Source organism: Lactuca sativa, chromosome 1 (genome assembly GCF_002870075.4).
Source record: "Lactuca sativa cultivar Salinas chromosome 1, Lsat_Salinas_v11, whole genome shotgun sequence".
Lineage (NCBI taxonomy): Eukaryota > Viridiplantae > Streptophyta > Magnoliopsida > Asterales > Asteraceae > Lactuca > Lactuca sativa.
In genome coordinates this window covers 18,859,671-18,865,382 of record NC_056623.2, presented here as the reverse complement: position 1 = coordinate 18,865,382, position 5,712 = coordinate 18,859,671, and positions in this window count along the sequence as shown.

The following is a 5,712-nucleotide window of genomic DNA, read 5'->3' as shown; positions in this document are numbered from 1 at the left end:
TTTGGCCACATGTCATTTTGTCATAATTTTGAAATATATTTGTTTTCCACTTGTCAATTACTTCATTATTCATTTCCACTATATCATTAATTTAGTTTCCATAAATTAAACCTACTATAATAACTATTAATTTCAAATTTTAAATTTGAAATTTGAAATTTCAATTTCAAATAAATTTACATTTTAAACATTTGTATTTAACATTTTATTATAATAAATCGTTTAGTACACGGGTCTAACAATTAAACACATAATTTTAATTAATTTATTTTTTGCATTTTTTTTCATAATTTTCACTTATTTCATATTTCAAATTCAAATAAACTTTTCATTTAATTGTTCATGTTTAACATTATGTTTTAATTAACCCGTATAATATACGGGTTTCACAACTAGTATATAATATAACAAACGCATGTAGCCAGGGACTGGTGAGTGAAACAAGTACCCAACGAACTATAATTAAAAAAATATATATATGAAATGAACTCTAACTAGAAACCGACACCACATAGTGCAATAGTAACAAGCTTTGCAAGGAAAACTGAAGTTGGCACCGTCCTTGTATTAAAACCATGAACCAATCTCAATAGTAGCGGAACCATAAATTTTGATACGGGTACAAACATTGTCAAAATATACTTTATGTAATTATCCTTAGGGCCGGTCCAGACGGTGGGCAACCCGGGCGACTGCCCAGGGCCCACGTCTCCAGGGGGTCCAAAAATTTTAGGCTATATAGTTTATATATATAAAAAAAATATTACCTAAATAACTTTTAGTGTCTAAATTTGGTTCAAACTCAAACTAGCTTAAAAGATAAACAATTTGACCTACTTGTTATTGCTAATTGAACGCGTTTATAGTGAAGAATAAATGACTTTTTTTTAATATTTATTATATTTGTCTTTAAGGGCCCCTTTTCTTCTTCTCGCCCCGGGCCCCATATACGTTTGGACCGACCCTGATTATCCTATCCCGGACATTAAAAAACATGGTATAATCTCTTTGGTTGAGTGTACAATAACATATAACATGTGTGTTTGTATGTATGTATATATATATATATATATATATATATATATATATATATATATATATATATATAGAGAGAGAGAGAGAGAGAGAGAGAGAGAGAAATGATCATTTGAGAACTCAAAGTTTCCCGATAACCCGAGAACCAAACCAAGGTCGTTAGATCAAAATAATAAAATTTTAGGATCTTTTGTGGCATTTTTGTAAATACTTGGGGAAAAAACAACACGAGAGCATGATAATTAAATGATTCAGTGGCATCTTAGTGATGAATTACCATGAATCAGGTCAACTCCCACCGTTCTCTCTCTCTCTCTCTCTCTCTCTCTCTCTCTCTCTCTCTCGATATCATCCCACCTCCCACTGTCACATCACCTCCAAAGAATACCCCTTCACTTATGTTTTTCCTCGTCACCGTTATCTTTGGTCGTCGTTGATATGGAAATTGGAATCGATTTCTCGCCTTATGTTCTGATTTGAATGCTCTCGTTGATCTCCTTCCTCAAAATCAATAACGTTTGATGAAATCGGAGATCTGTCGCTTGTAATTCTCTTACAGTCGATCTGCCAATTGGAATCGATTTCTCGCATTTTGTTCCGATTTGAATACTCTTGCTGATCTCTTTCCTCCAAATCAATATAGTTTGATGAAATCAAAAACAAGTCAATCTAGTTTGTTGAAATCGCTATCCATTACAACACTCAGAAGCAACCATAAATCATCTCAGGTTCGTCTTTATCCAAAAACGTTGATGTGTCGTTGTCATACCCTCGGACCAAGGATGGCGGAAACATCCGGGGGTGGAGGACTTCATGTATAGTATCACAACAAATGTATAATAGTGCTCAAAGTAAAACAACCATCATAATTATAATTGAAAAAGTTACACCATAGTATGAGTTTACATGTTTCTTATTCAATTACAAAATGATGACCAAAAACGAAATGTTTGACGATTTAACGTCCCATCCTCAAAAGCTGTAGATTTCCTGTTTCACTGATTTCCTGGGAATACAAGTAATTTTAGAAATGTCAACAATTAAGTTGGTGAGTTCATAAGCTTTTGGATGAAGAGTTTGAAAAATCCTTTGTTTGTGAATGTATTGCATACCAAGAAAACCCCTTATTTTCATTAATAAATGTTATGTAGTCTTAAATCCCAAGACCGAGTGTCTATGTGTTTCGAAATTTTAACGGAGTGTGCAGTTTTAAATAGATAAAACCCTTTTTAAGATAAAAGTTTATGTAAACTTAAAGTTTGTTAAATCCCTATGTGAGTCGCTATAACCATACTATGACTAGATGACCTGCTACAAAGTTTGTCAGGCGTTTAGAATTTGTTATGACATTTGTCACCTGTAGACCTGCATGTCCGGATGTAGCTAGCAGCAAGGTGTGGGGTGTCAATCCCAATATAGATCTATACACAATTATCACGCTCTCCCTACAAAAGACTCTGGTTATAACTTACAGGAATTTTAACCCATACTCTAGGAGTACAATGAAGACGTGTCTCACAATTTACATTAACGAGTTTACGTGTAGTATGTTTTGTAATGCATAACTATGCTTCTTATGTTCCATCATGTATGTTTGTAATGCTAAAGGACTCTTACCATATAGAGAGTACCTTTTGTTATTAAATTGTAACTTAATAGAAAACATATATGAAATATGAAGTCATCAAAGACAAACACTTTGTTCAACATGTTACATAGTGTTATGAAAATTGTAAGCTGCGAACTAGTTTTTAACCTTTCTGCACTGTTTAGAAAAATCATAGAAAAATCATATGAAATCGAAAACCAAATTCGTAAACTCTAAAAGTTTAGGAAATGTGTCTAGTATCTTCACAAATTTTATTATGATTTTTAAAAGTCTCTAACTTATGTGAAAACGTTCCTAATCACAGACTGGTCTAGATTCATTTCTGAAATGATAGACAATTTTGTATAAATCACCATAAATTGTGGAAAATTCGTATGGAGATGTGTAAGTAGTCATTTTAATGGTAAAAACCTAAACTTATTGAATATGAAACAGGTTTGAAAGATATTATGTCTAAGGAAGTCAAAACAGTCCGTGATTAGGACTCAACTTTTCTGTGAAAAGATGATGTATGAGTTTGAGTGATAATAAGGAGTGTTAACTTGTATTCCCCCCCTCCCCCCTAAAACTTGAAGAAAAATTAAAAATGTAGGGGCATGAACTCACCTTGTGTGATTTCTTTGTTGCGGACGATGAAGAAGGTGAAGTTCCAAGTCCATAATACTTGGGGAAAGCTTAGGAGTTCAAGGAATCTATGGACAACATTATGATTTTTGAGTAAGAATCCTGGTTGAGAACTCATTGAGTGATTAATATTCAAGATGATTGATGAAAGACTTACCAAGGTGAATGTGCATGAAATTTCTTCCTGGGGATTGGTCAGCTTCTAGAGAGATGAGTGAAAAAGGAAAAATGTATGTTAGGGGCTGCACTTGGGTTTTATAGTGAAGGTTGGAAATCCAAATGATTAGATTCGAGAAAGATAATCTGATCGCGTGTTGGTACAAAGATATGGATTTGCCTAGGTAAATGGATAAATAATGCCAATAGGTTGTCATAAAGTGGTTATGGGAAATAGGGCGTGTCATAACTTTTTGGGTAAGTCAACCGTCCTTTGAATAAAGTTTTGTACAAAAGATACGGTGTGGTGTTGTGTTTTTCTCTGGTCATGATTTAAGAGGGTGATCCCTCGCTTATTGTGGCGTAACTTGATTCTAGCTAACTACAGAGGTGAGACCGGAGTCGATTGCCCAATCTGGAGTCATATTGCTGCATCTGGAGTCGCATAGCCAGGTCCGGAGTCGATGCGAAAATTCCGAGGTACGTGGAGTCACCTAATTCTGGATTCATCATATTCCGGACTCAAATGGCTTCGGATCATGAAGGCTCTTTTGTTTTACGGGGGTTTTCTCCTAGTTTAGAGTTGTGTGGTTGAGGAAAATTGGACAAGGAGTCTCGATTTGAAAGTGGATCTGGACCGAAAGAGAGCTCCAGACCAAAAGAGAGTTCCGGACCGAAAGAGAGTTCAGGACCGAAAGAGGGTTCCGGACCGAAAGAGAGTTCCGGACCAAAAGAGAGTTTCGGACCGAAAGAGAGTTCCGGTCCTAATAAGGCTGTTCCTTAAGTAACTTTCCGTTTTGAATGGTTTTTGGCTAAGTTAAGGGTTGAGATGCTCTGGTCGATTATCAAGAGTTAAGAGAGGTTTTTGAGAGAGGCCTGGGAGAGATTTCACATACTTGGAGAGATTGAAATAGACCTTGTCGTAGGCCCTTATAAATGTTTTCCTTTGTAGATCGAAGGTTTTAGGCTTAGTTACATCCTATTTTGAGTGTTATGCATCCCCAAAGGGTACATAATAGTGTCTTATAGAGTTGTTATTTCCCTCAAACTGATTAGGGTTTAGAATTTTTTTTTGAACATTGGAAACTTTCAAGTGTTACTTTGCATTAAGATTTCGAGTCATACATTGATAAACATAAAGAAATCCCTACATATTAGCACTAGTTGAGTTAACCAGTTTGACTTTCATTGACTATCTTTTGACTTTGACTTGACCAGAAGGTGACGGTTGTCACAGTTGTCTCCAATGACTGAGAAATATTCATATTGTTGATATTAGCCTCTTAATTTCATCTATTTTGGACCTCGATAAGCTCAAATAAATTGTTAGCTCTTGAGGCTGCTTTTAGGTTTCTCTCTATCTGTATTTCTCTCAATATCACAAATCTTGGGCCTGAACACTTATATGTTGGGTAACTATCTGTTATTGATCGATCGATCGATATTTTATTTCCAACTGTAGGTCTAATTTAATCCACCTGTTGTAAATTTAGATATGATTTTAACATTTAGGCTTTTATCAGGTTGAATGTTACAACTAGTTTCAAATATTCATGTTTATGCTCAAGATGTAGAGGACAAAAAGAAAGGTTTAATGACAGTATGGCGACTTACAAACCAGGAAACTAATCTAGTGAAGAAACATGGTATTGGAAAAGGCTTGATGACAATTTGACGATTAATAAATCTTTCTTCTGCTAACCTTCCAACATGTGTTGACAACGACCATGGAGCTCGTTCTCAGTTTCCACTTTTTACATCACAAAAACCACCCATTCAATTGAAAAAGAAGTTAATAAAACAACATGTCATGGTTTGTTGTAGCACCTGGTTCCTGGTACGTAAAATTTATCTAAGTATTTTGCATTTTAGCCTTGGACTCGGCGAGTAGTAGGCCCGACTCGCCGGGTAGAGCCGGGATATTGAGCACATTTAAGTTGGCGACTCGGCGACTCCCCGCTGTCTGGTGAAATCCTAATTCCAAGGGTTTACACCCTATTTAAACCAACCTTATGCGCCCGAAGCTCGCCCCCTTCACCCTCAGAGCCCCCTATATCGTTCTAACCTCGTTCCTTGTGAGATTGAAGTGCTTTGGTGTGATTTCTTGAAGAATTTGAGAGAAAAAGGAGAGTAAATCAAGACGAGAAGGAGGCCAGACATCTTGGTATTATTTCAGAGATTTCCTTGAGGTATAACTCAGTTTCCCTCTGTTTTCATGCTTATAGTCCCTTAGAGCTCCATTAAAGTCCTTCTTGAGCCATTTCCAAGCTTGGGTTTGAATTAGGGTT